Here is a 12,649-nt window from a genome sequence, read left to right as displayed (position 1 = left end):
CAGTTGACGTAACTGCGATAGCGCGCGGAATCCTTCCGCCAAACGGGCCGAGCAAATAGGCCCCCTGGCGGGATCGTGAGTTACAAAGTTGCACGCAGGAGTTGGGGTTGGAGGAGAAGAAGCAGCTGTGTACTCGAGGATTGCGGGCTCCGCGGGACGCTGTTCACTGGGGCCAGGTTTTGCAGACCTGGCCATGTGAAAAGCCCACGGAGGGGATTCGGAAGCCCTGGAATCTCCCCTTAAGTTAAATCTGGGGTGGAGGTGAACAGGGAGGATAATAAAGAGAGGTAGGTTGACTTTATTTTGTTTCAGATTTGCTGGGATTTGGAGGAAAGGGAAGGGTTTATTTGATGACTAATAAAGAAACTCTTCTCCTAGGTAAATAAAAATGTTAACAGTTATTCTTTCTGAGTGGTGGAAATATGGGTATTTGTATGTACGTTTTTTGTGCGCTCTGTAACTTACATTTGGGGAAAAATTTTTTTAATCCACCCTCAAAAAAATTTTATCATCCCTATCTTTGGATTGTCTTTCTTGAACTCGGGAAGTTATATAATCATCGGAACGGTTACCCTGATTCCAGCCAGAACGAAGATGAGCGAGCGTGTGCAGCAGATAAAGGGAGAATTTGCAGATTTCGCGCGTCGGAGCTCGAGACCGGAATAGGAGAACTAGTGTGCATCCACGGGCATTGCGGGCGGGTCCCGGGTTCTACAGACACCCCGGGAAACTTTGGCCCATTTCCTTTGGCTTCCCAGTCTCCCCAAGTGCATCTCTCTCTCGGAGACCCCTCCAAAATGTGCCACCTTTGGGGACTATATGTCTCTTCTAGCTTGGTTTTGAAGTGCAGTTTATGCTCAGCAAACACATCTGCTCTCTTGCATCCTGACTTTTTCATTGAACTGCTTTTTCCTGCAGCGCTTCACAGTTTGCAAAGCCCTTTCCCTCCCCCTAGAGAAATTAATTTTGTTTCTCAAGGCACGCAGGATGCACGAATTCCCATCCTGAAATGCCATCGAGGTGATTGCATCCAATCTCAAAATCGGTGTTTCCCCCGCCCCGGGGGGGCCCAAGCGGTGGGGGGGCCCAGGCTCCTTGCACATGGACCTATGGCCTCCCTGCTGCCAGTTTGAGGGCATTAGGGTTCAGAGCTCCCCTTGCTTGGCTCAGCTGCTCACTCCACTTTCCCCAGTCACCAGCTCACTCTCCCGCGCTGTAGCTCTGTTCACCAGAAGACACACAAGTGTCATTTGTCAGCCCAGGGCACAGAGCCCAGTTGGTGATATCAGAGTTGATGCGCAGCGCCGCTGTGAACAGCTGGCTGTCAAGGTCAGGGTGGCTCTCCCCGGAGTCCACAAGCTCCTCCAAAGCGCATTATGGTAATGGCAATTAGAGCAGGAATATCAGAGACAGCGGTTTATTCAGCAAATATTTATGGAGCACCTATTCTGTGCCAGGCATTGTTCTAGGCGGAGAAGCAGGGGTGAGCGAGAAAGACAAGGCCCTTCTCTCATGGAGAGTCATCTAGTAAGCCAGACAGACAAAAAAAGCCGCAAATAAAAATAGCAGCTTCTGATAAATACTAGTGGAGAAAAAAAACACTGCACTTGTTTTCTTTGTATGTGTCAAAAATTATCTCACTGAATCCCCAAGATAATCCTAGGAATTATGTACTATTCCTAGCACACCCATTTTACAGATGAAGTGAGACCCAGAGGCTAGGTTGTTTGCTGAAGGTCACACAGCTAGTAAGTTTCAGAGCCACAGCTGGAAGTCAGGACAGCCAGAAACCAAAGCCCTTGTTCATATTTAATAAATTCCCACTGCAAACCCCCAGTACCTAGCACAACTCTGGCACACACTAAGCACATAACAAATGTGAGAATGGTCTAAACATATCTCTATGGACAATAAGAGTACCATAAATTTCCATGCTCAAAGTAGCAGGTGTGTTAACCTCTGCTGACATCATCAGGGCTGGAGGAGAACTTCAGACTGGACTGGGACACGGCGAGGGCTTCTGTCCACATGCCATTCTCTGCCAGGCAACTCCCCTCTAGAGTCCAGTTTTGCTGAAACATGTCTAAGAGAATTAGCTGGTTCTGAGCCTGAGAGTGGCATGAGCTCACAGGGTAGGCCTGAAGGGCTCCCAGAAAATAGCCAACAGCTCTGGGAGGAAAGAATGTATCGCCTATTGACTTTTTTCTGCTGTTATCAACACTAAGGACTAGCAGACAAACATTTGCCAGAAAGGCTACTGTTCCAACAGGTGGAGTGTCTCTTCCCTCCTCTAGTTTGCCTATAGTGAGGAGAATGGATTAAAATGTACTGTGGGGGGACTTCCCTAGTGGTCCAGTGGTTAAGACTCACCGCTTCCACTGCAGGGGGCACGGGTTTGATCCCTGGTCAGGGAGCTAAGATCCTGCATGCTGCGTGGCGTGGCCAAAAAAAGGAAGAAAAATGTACTTTTTGAACTGTCTTCCTTGGATGCACAGAGTTTTCTTAAGGGCCTGCTGAAGATGATGGGGACCTGATGGGGTTCTGATCCCCAAACCCTTGAGTCAACCAAAGCAGAACCATGGCACACAGTAAGCACTCAATCAAAATGAACTGTTATCACTATTATCTGTTTTAGACATTGAGCTTCCATGTAAGGTTTGAAGAGAGGGGCTGTAGTGAAAATATTTGAAAACCAGTAGTATTCCTAAGGATACTTTAGCCTTTGAGGGGAAATCTTAGTGACTAAAGGGACCAGGCTGATAACATGAAAGAATTAAGCCAGGTGGATAGTGGCTGATAAACTGAAGAGCACACACCCCTGCTCTAGTCCGTTGGGACCCTGTGGGAAACTGGGGCCCACTGGGGCCAGATCCACTTGAGTTTTCAGGAGAACTTGGGCATCTGAAGTTTGATATGAAATGTTCCAGTTTTTAAAGTTTGGTCATGAGCTCAAATTCTTCTAAAATGTGTAAGGCTGACAAAGCACATCCATGGGCTACATTTGACCCTAGGCCAACAATTTGGAATTCTGTTCTAGAAGGTTGGGGGTGAACTCTTCCCCTTCCCTTCCCCCAACTTAATAAGCATTGGGATTATTGTTAAATGATTAAACGAAATGTTGTTGATGAGGTTTGCCAGCAGATCTGGACCTACCTGGATATTCTGGAGGTTTTGTACAGAGTAGGGAACCACAGGAAAAAATATGGGTGAAAGCCCTTTGACAAAGTTCACCGTTTTATTTCAATGTCCTGTGGTATTACCAGCAGACACTGTTTTTTGTTTTTTGGGTTTTTCTGGGGGTGGTTTTTGGCAAATGTTTATTGAGGCCTTACTCTGTGTGAGAAGCTGGGGATATAGCAGTCTCTGTCCTCATGGAAGTACCAGTCTAGTGGAGGAGACGGAGAGGAACAGAGAACCCAGTGAAGAAGATAATTTCAGAGAGTCATGAGTTTCGTGAGAGAATTAGAAAGGATCATGTGACCACACAAAAGGGATTCTGAGGATTTGACGTTTGAGTCAAAATCTGAAGAATAAGAAGGAGAAAGTTATGGGAAGAACACTGTAGGGGAAAGAGTATTCTCAACACAGGGAACAGCAAGTGCAAAGGCCCTGAGGCACGAACAGTCTTCCAGTGTTGAAACAGTGGAAAGAAGACCAGAGTAGCTGGAGTGCAGAGTGAGAGGGAGAAATGTTAGGAGAGGAAGCTGAAGAAGTGGGCAAAGGCCAGATCGCTCAGGGCCTTATAGGTCACAGGAAGGCACTCGGATTTTATTCTAAGCCGAATGGGAAATCACTCAGTTTTAGGCCAAGGAGTAATATGATCTGATTCACTTTTTAAATAAGTTTTTTATATTAAAATAATTCTAGATTTACTGCGAAGTTGCAAAGATAGTACAAAGATTTTCCATATACCTTTCACTCAGTTTCCCCTTAATGTTAACATTTTACACAACCATGGCATTGCTCTTAATTTTTCAAGATATTTAAATCATAAAGAAATGTTGGGTCATAAAATATCACATAACATCATTACCCAGAGAACATCTCCTAAATAAGATCTGACTTCATTTTTAAGAGATTCCTTTGGTGTCTGTGAGGAGAATGGACTGTAGGTGGGCAGGAGTGGAAGCTCTGAGATCAGGGAGGGGGCTGATGAAAAATGTGGCATCACTGCTCTGAGCCTCAGTTTCCTCATCTGCAAAATGGGAATGATATATCTCCCATCTCAGAAGGTTGTTGTGAGAATGTACCTTACCCTGTACCTGGGGAGATAAAAGTAATAATGAGGACAATGATGATAATGATGAAGATAATAATAGTAATAGCTAGCATTTACTGAGTGCTTACTGTGTGCCAGTTTTTGTGCTTCAGGCCCTTCAGGCAGAATCAGGAAAGCAGATTCTCTGGGATGTTCCCAGAAGCCTTGGAGAAGGGGGATTAAGATGGGTCTTTCAAACCATCCTTGGCCCTCATAGAGTACATGTTGATGTTGGGTGTTTCTCTGTTTAAGAAGACCCCAGGGCTTCCCTGGTGGCGCAGTGGTTGAGAGTCCGCCTGCCGATGCAGGGGACGCGGGTTCGTGCCCCGGTCCGGGAAGATCCCACATGCCGCGGAGCAGCTGGGCCCGTGAGCCATGGCCGCTGAGCCTGCGCGTCCGGAGCCTGTGCTCCGCAACGGGAGAGGCCACAATAGTGAGAGGCCTGCGTACCGCAAAGAAAAAAAAAAAAAAGAAGGCCCCAAATATATTTTCATCTGGACTTACCTAACAGAGAAATTAGGATGGTTATTGCCTTGCTAAGTGTTTCTTAGCTTCACAGAATGACTCACTCCAGGTTGGGAAAGTAGCAAGTCGTCCCGATATCTAGAGGGTGGATGACACTGTTGTTTGGAACTAAGTCTGGCAAAGGGAAGCTCATTTTGGTGCAGGGCCTCTCAACCTGGGCACAGCTGACCTTTGGGGGCAGATCATTCTCTGCTGTGGGGCTGTCCTGGGCATTTAGGATGTTCAGCAGCATCCCTGACCTCTACCCACCAGATGCCAGAAGCATTCAAAAATGTTGCCAGGTGCCACCAAAAACCACCCTCCCACTCCTAGATGAGAACCACCACTTTGCAGCATCTGGGACCTGTGGCAAAGCGGCTTTGAAGTTGCTCTGTTCTTCTGTCAGTCTTAACCCTGTGTGGTAAGTGCTTTGCCAGAGTAACTCCTCAACTACTAATACTAATATAATAGCCATCATTTATTCAGATTTACTATGTGCTAGGCATTGACCCAACTCTTGCTTTATCTATCTATCTATCTGTCTTCCAGCTTTACTCCCACTTAATGCATAAGTCATTATTCTCCATATATAGATGGAGAAACAAGGCTCAGAGAGGTGACTTGACGAAAGACACACAGCTAAGAAGCGACAGAGCCTGGATTTGAACCCAGATTTATCCAACTCCAGGGGCCATGCCCTTTAACCACTCTGCTACTCTGAGCCTCTGGAGCCAGAGGTGTTAGAAAATCATGTGGGGAAAAATATTTTATAAACAGTAAAGTGCCATTCTGGTATCAAGTAGGAGAAGCAGCATGGAGAGAACTTGTTCTGGACTCTCAGGTTGGAAAAGCCAAGTTCTAGTGCAGAGTTCACACATGACTCATTGTGTGGCCTTGAGCAAGCCACTTACTTGACTTACTAGGTGAAACAAGCTTAATAAGCCCAGCCCCGCCTTCTCCCACTATGAGCAAGATGGCACACAGTGCTGGGATCTTTGCATATGTGTTCTTTTAAATTTCATCCACAATAATTCTAGGAGGCACAAGCCCTCCCTCCACCCCCTTTTTGAATTGAGATGAAATTCACATAACATAAAACCATTTTACAGTGTACAATTCAGTGCTGTTTAGTACATTCACATGTTGTGCAAACACCATCTCTATCTAGGTCTGAAACATTTTCATCACCACAAAAAGAAACCTTGTACCTATTAGCAGCCACTCCCCATTCCTCCTTCCTCCCAGTTCCTGGCACCACCCACCTGTTTCCTAACTCTGTCTTTGCCTATCCTGGATATTTCATATAATCAGAATCATACAATACACGACCTTCTGTGCCTGGCTTCTTTTTTTTTTTTCCCCCCAATAAATTTATTTATTTATTTATGGCTACTTTCGGTCTTCGTTTCTGCACGCGGGCTTTCTCCAGTTGCGACAAGCAGGGGCTACTCTTGGTTGCGGTGCGCAGGCTTCTCATTGCGGTGGCTTCTCTTGTTGTGGAGCACGAACTCTAGGCGCGGGGGCTTCAGTAGTTGCGGCACGTGGGCTCAGTAGTTGTGGCTCGCGGGCTGTAGAGCACAGGCTCTGTAGTTGTGGCGCACTTGCTCCATAGCATGTAGGAACTTCCCGGACCAGGGCTTGAACCCGTGTCCCCTACATTGGCAGGTGGATTCTTAACCACTGCGCCACCAGGGAAGCCCTGCCTGGCTTCTTTTACTTAGCATCATGTTTTTGATGTTCATTGACATTGTAGCCTGTGTCAGTACTTCCCTTTTATGGCTGAATCATATTCCATTGTATGGAGTGACCACATTTTGTTTATCCATTTATTCGTTGATGGACATTTGGGTTGGCCCAGCCCTTTTTTCAGATGAGGGACACAAGACCCAGCAAAGTTAAATGACCTCACCAACATCACAGAGGAATTGACAAGCTGCTGGCTCTGGATTTTAAACTATGAAGACCGAACTGTCTTTTACCTGTCTTATCTATACTGGAAATTTCCTAACACTGGTTGATGATGAAAACATTTTAAATGAACTACTGAAAGCTTAGAGCAAAGCTTGGATTACCCTGTTCACAATCCAGAGTTAACAAATGCTAACATTTGGCCATATTTGACTTGGACTTTTTTTAGGTAACAAAAGAAATAAAGCATTATAGTTGAGACTCCCTTTGAACCCCTTCTCCCTTCTACTCGCTTCCTCCCCCCTCCCCAGCGGACCTTGCCTGAGATGTTGTGTAGGTGATTGTGTTCTTACCAGTATACTGAACAAACTAACAATCAACAAGGAACTAACAACAACCTTACCCCCCGGGGGGGTAAATGGAATGCTCTTCTTTTTGGCTGTGCAGCATAGCTTGCAGGTCCTCAGCAGTGAAAGCACCATATCCTAACCACTGGACCCCCAGGGAAGTCCCTCAGATGCATTTTTATAAAGCCAGATTTATTCCAATAAAAAGACCATCTTTGACTCTGAGAGTAGGGCTTTCCAATTTTATTTATATTAAAATGTCCTTCCTAAAGTGAAATGGTGGTGATAGTGACAGCTATTTTTTGAAATGTTCCACTTGGCAAAAGAAAAAAATCCTATAATGGGAGGATGGAAAAATAACTTGTGGCATGTTTATGCAGTGATGGAAATGAATGAAACCAAGCTACATGTCTCAATATGGATACATCTGGAAGCTAATGTCAAGTGAACAAAAGCCAGCTGGGGAAGGATTAGGACTGTACCATACTATTTACATAAAAGTTAAAATGACAAAATATCTTATGTTATATATTAGGACAGTGTTTTTTAAACTTTTGGGGGGCCACAGTGCTCTGTAAGAAAGATATTTTAAAAATAGAATTACTATATGACCCAGCAATCCCACTACTGGGCCTATACCCAGAGAAAACCGTAATTCAAAAGGACACATGCACACCAATGTTCCCTGCAGCACTATTTACAATAGCCAGGTCATGGAAGCAACCTAAATGCCCATCAACAGACAAATGGATAAAGAAAATGTGGTACATATATACAATGGAATATTACTCAGCCATAAAAAGGAACAAAATTGGGTCATTTGTAGAGATGTGGATGGATCTAGAGACTGTCATACAGAGTGAAGTAAGTCAGAAAGAGAAGAACAAATATCGTATATTAACGCATATATGTGGAAACTAGAAAAATGGTACAGATGAACTGGTTTGCAGGGCAGAAATTGAGACACAGATGTAGAGGACAAACGTATGGACACCAAGGGGGGAAAGTGGCGGGTGGTGGTGGTGGTGGTGTGATGAATTGGGCGATTGGGATTGACGTATACACTGATGTGTATAAAATTGATGACTAATAAGAACATGCTGCATAAAAAATAAATTAATTAAAAAGAAAGATATTTTATGTCTCAACCCAGTACACATATATACAGATGTAAAACTTGAACAAAAATTTCACAAGACATATTTACCTTACTATGTATCATACACTCTGATTATTTTTTAATCCTATTCTATCCTTATTATTAAAATGCTGGTTGTGACCGTGTAAACTGATTTTGAAAAATACCAGTGTAGGAATATACCCCATGCAGTTAAAAGTATAAAGACAAATGAGAAAGAAACATACAACATTCAGGAAAGTGTTTCCATGTAGCGAAAACATAAAGACACATTCATGAAGCACATCATATTTAGGAGGAAAGGAGAAAGGAGGAGATTGGGGAGGGGTACACAGGGGTGCAATTTTCTTTCTAATGTTTTGTTTCCTGTATTGGAGGGTGGGTATGTGGGAGTTTGTTACATTACTTTTTAAAAATCAACTTCATTTGAGGTACACTTTGCATACGATAAAGACAACCATTTTAAGTGTACAGTTTAATAAATTTTGACCAATGAATATGCTCATGTAACCACCTCCACAATAAGTTATAGAACATTTCCAATACCCCCAAAAAGTTCCTCCAAGCCCTTTTGTAGTCAACCTCTCTCCACCCCCAAATCCCGGTCCCAGGCAATGACTGATTTCCTGTCTGAAATTGTAGACTATAGTGATCTTTTCTCGAGTTTTAGATAAATGGGATCATACAGAGTGGGCTCGTTTTGTGCCTTGTTTCTTTCACTCAACGTAATGTTTTAAAGATTGGTACATATTGTGTGTGTCAGTGATCCATTCCTTTTTATTTCTGAGTAATATTCATAGTATGGATAGATAATAATATGTCTATCTATTCACCTGTCGGCAGTCATTTGGGTGGGTTCCAGTTTTTGGAAATTTTTTTGATAATGTTCATGTCCAAGTTGGTTTAATAAAAAATAAATATACAATTTGAGATAGTTCCAAAATAATAAGAAGAAAAGGGAACCACAAAAAACAAACAAAAAATAATAAGTATAATCTACAACACCCCTCCCCACATCTGCCATGTTATTCTGGCAATTTTTCTGGTGTCACATCCCCGAGTCAACGCTTCCTCGCCAGCAGTCTGGAAAACCACTGTAGGCCACCTGCAGCGGAAGTTAATGATGGGCCACTGGGCAGAGAAACCGGAGGTCCCTAGAGCCCATCTTGGGTTTTGCTCTGGGCTGGCCTTTTCTCCTAGGAAATATCGATCACAGTAAAGGGGCTGCTGGCCCGGCTTAGAAGCCTTCTGGGGATCTCGGATCTGCGAGGAGGTCTGGAATGCCCAGCCCTCCAGCTCTCTTGCTGAGGCTCTGAGCCACACACTGACAGTTTCTGGAAGTGCTTTCCACCAGCCCTTCCATCTGCCCACACACTGGCCCCTACCCAGCCCAGCAGCGAAGTTCCATCCAGATTTCCAGGCCCTCCAGAACCAAACCAGATCAGGCTACCAGGGCCTGACTCAGAGCAAATTGTCTTTTTTGCCCATGAGTGTTCAAACCTCATCTCCTCTTCACAGCCCTGAAATTACAGTAATGCTGTGGTCTTGGACATAGTTGGGAAATAAAGGATAACCCTGGGGAGGGCAGAGGGCTATGAGCGGGCTCAGAACAGCCAGTTCTGTGCTGCTGGCTGCCCCCTCTCTGGGTTCACCTCCAAAGGCCATTCTCTGCCACCCCCATATCTGTTCCACCAGGTGCTTGCCTGTTACCTGGAATCAAACTCCAGCTCTTTCCCCTTAGTAGCTGAGTAGCTTTGGGCAAGTGACATCGCTGAGCCTCAGTTTTGTGAAGTGAGGTTAGTGCAGGATTGAATGAAATGATGTATGTGGGCTGCTTAGCATGGTACCTGAAACATAAGGCAGCGAACTGTATTTTCTAAAATTGGCCATGATGATATTTCCGGTCCCATTTGCTCTTCTATAACCTTACCACTCCCCTATCAAGAGATGGAATCTAGGTTCCCTCCCCCTTAAGTCTGGGTGGGAGTCTCTACAGTGGAAGTGATGCTATGTGGCTTACCTGGCTGGGTCTCAAAAGGTAATATACACCATCCCACTCTCTCCTGGCCTGAAATAAGTCAGACAGAGAAAGACAAATCCTGTATGTTCTCACTTATTTGCTGAGTCTAAAAACGCCTAACTCATAGAAAAAGAGAGTAGAATGGTTGCCAGGGACTGGAGGGTTGTGTATGGGTTGGGGAGATGTTGGTCAAAGGGTACAAACTCCCAGCGATAAGATGAATAAGATCTGGAGGTCTAATGCACAGCATGGTGACTATAATTAACGAGGCTGTATTGCATACTCACAGGTTGTTAAGAGAGGAGAGCTTAAATGCTATCACCACACACATACAAAATGGTAATTATGTGAGGGAATGGAGTTTTAACCTAATTGTGGTAATCATTTTACAATATACACATGTATCTATCTAATCATCACATTGTATACCTTAAACATGCATATGTTACAGGTCAATACCATCTGGATAAAGCTGGGGAGAAAAGGTAGAATGACTCCCCCAGCTCTCTCTGGTGACACTGGCTCCGGGAACCCTGCCACTGTGCTGTGAGGAGGCTAAGGCCACATGCCGAGGGTCCAGGCAGGTGTTCTGGCTGCAGCCCCAGGTGAGGTTCCAGTTAACAGCCAGCATCGACCATCAGACATGCAAGTGAAGAGTTTTCAGAAGGTCCCAGCATCAAGCAGTCCTTCCAGGCCCCTTCCCTTACAGCAGTCACTTCCCTCCACTCCGGGCAAAGATGAGCTAAGTGAATGATCGCTATTGTTCTAAGCCGCCAAGTTACAGGCTGTTTTGTTGTGCTGCGATGGATAACCAGAGCACAGAAAGGCCACAGTAAACCTCGGTGGATCATTATTGCTGTCTGTCTTTTGCTCACACTCCATGTTCCCCGTTTACAGCAAATCCAAACACATCCCAAGTCCAACCCTTTCAAGTTCAAGCCACCGTCACCTCTGGCCTGGAGGACTTAAAGTAAACTGTTTCTACTTTGCCTTCCTGTTGTCTCTTCTCCACCCAGCCTGCGAACCAGCTCTTAGAAACAAAAGTATGATCATGCCTTTCTCTGCTCTGAAGCCTCCAATGGCTTCCTGTCACACCTGGAATAAAATCCAAACCCTGACTGTTGCCTACAAACACTGGTGTGCTGGTAAGTGGTATGTCTGCTCTCAAAAAAAAAAAAAAAAGCCCTGATTTATAGCATTTGCCAGCTCTTAGAGTCCATATGAAGGAGGCTATGACACACGACAGCTGCAAGGCCCTGTGTCACACTCCAGCCTCAGACTCTATCTACCACCTTCCGCCTTGCCACTGGCAACCACTCTGGCCTCCTTGCTATGCCTCAAACATTCCAAGCACGTTCCCATCCTGAAGCTGTTCCTTGGATAGAAATGCTTCACCCTAGGTATTTGCTCCCTCTCTCCATTCAAGTCTCTGTTCAGCTGTCACCTTGTCAGAAGGCCTTCCCTGACCACCATACCTAAAATAGCCCTCTCTCCCCAACCCTTCTGTCCCCCTTTCTCCCCTCACCTTCTTCTCTTTTTCTCCATGTCACTCCTAGTTTTATCTGCCATTGTATTATGTCTTTGTCCACCTATTTTCTGTCTCCGCGTGGGCAGGGATTTTGTATGCTTGGTTCACTGCTATATTCTGGGTGCCTGGCACATGCAAGATGCTCAGTAAAAATCTGTCAAACAAACAAATACATCGAAGCTATTGAAACAGAGAAGAACAAACCTGACTCCATATTGAATCTATTCCTTTAGCTCTAACCTTTGTGCTTTGTTGCTTCTGCTGAGTCATGCTGGCTCTGCACCTTTTGTAAAAGAATGTTACCTATAGACTGAAATATACAGGATAGCCCAGTTCTCAAGGCTCTGACCTTTAAAGCTATAACACTTTCCCATGCATATAGAGATAAAAAGTGGCAGAACTAAGAATAACATTTGTCTAGTTGGAGGTTTATAAGGAACATTGTGACCAGACCTACTGGACAGCTATAAGAACAAAAAATTCCGGCACCAAGAAATTTGCAAAAACTAGCCACACCCCCTCCCCTTTTCATATAAAAGAAGCCTGAATTCTAACTCTGGCAAGATGGTTCTTTGGGATACTAGTCCACCAACTTCTCCATCTGCTGGCTTTCTGAATAAAGTTGCTATTCTTTGCTCCAACAACTCATCTCTTGATGTATTGGCCTGTCCTGCAGAGAGCAGTGCAACCTAGGATTTGGTAACACTGTTAATAATATAGCTGCAGGACTCCCCTGGTGGCAGTGGGTAAGACTCCACACTCCCAATGCAGGGGGCCCAGGTTCCATTCCTGGTGGGAGAACTAGGACCCACATGCATGCCGAAGCTAGGAAGCCCGCAAGCTGCAGCTGAGAAGTCTGCATGCCACAACTAAGACCCGGTGCAGCCAAAATAAATAAATAAAATAAACTGATTCCTTTAAATAATAATAATATAGCTGCAAAATG

The 12,649-nt window shown here is 44.7% G+C and overlaps 1 long non-coding RNA gene across 1 annotated transcript; it reads left to right on the top strand.

Annotated features, from left to right (window-relative positions):
- Positions 1 to 56: 56 nt before the first annotated feature.
- On the top strand, positions 57 to 11,360 carry LOC125961310 (uncharacterized). The gene is made up of 2 exons (XR_007471859.1): positions 57 to 287; positions 10,627 to 11,360. It is a non-coding gene; the product is annotated as an uncharacterized LOC125961310 (long non-coding RNA).
- The last annotated feature ends 1,289 nt before the right edge of the window (positions 11,361 to 12,649 follow it).

This window comes from Orcinus orca, chromosome 15, assembly GCF_937001465.1.
Source record: "Orcinus orca chromosome 15, mOrcOrc1.1, whole genome shotgun sequence".
Lineage (NCBI taxonomy): Eukaryota > Metazoa > Chordata > Mammalia > Artiodactyla > Delphinidae > Orcinus > Orcinus orca.
This window is presented reverse-complemented; position numbering and strand designations above follow the sequence as displayed.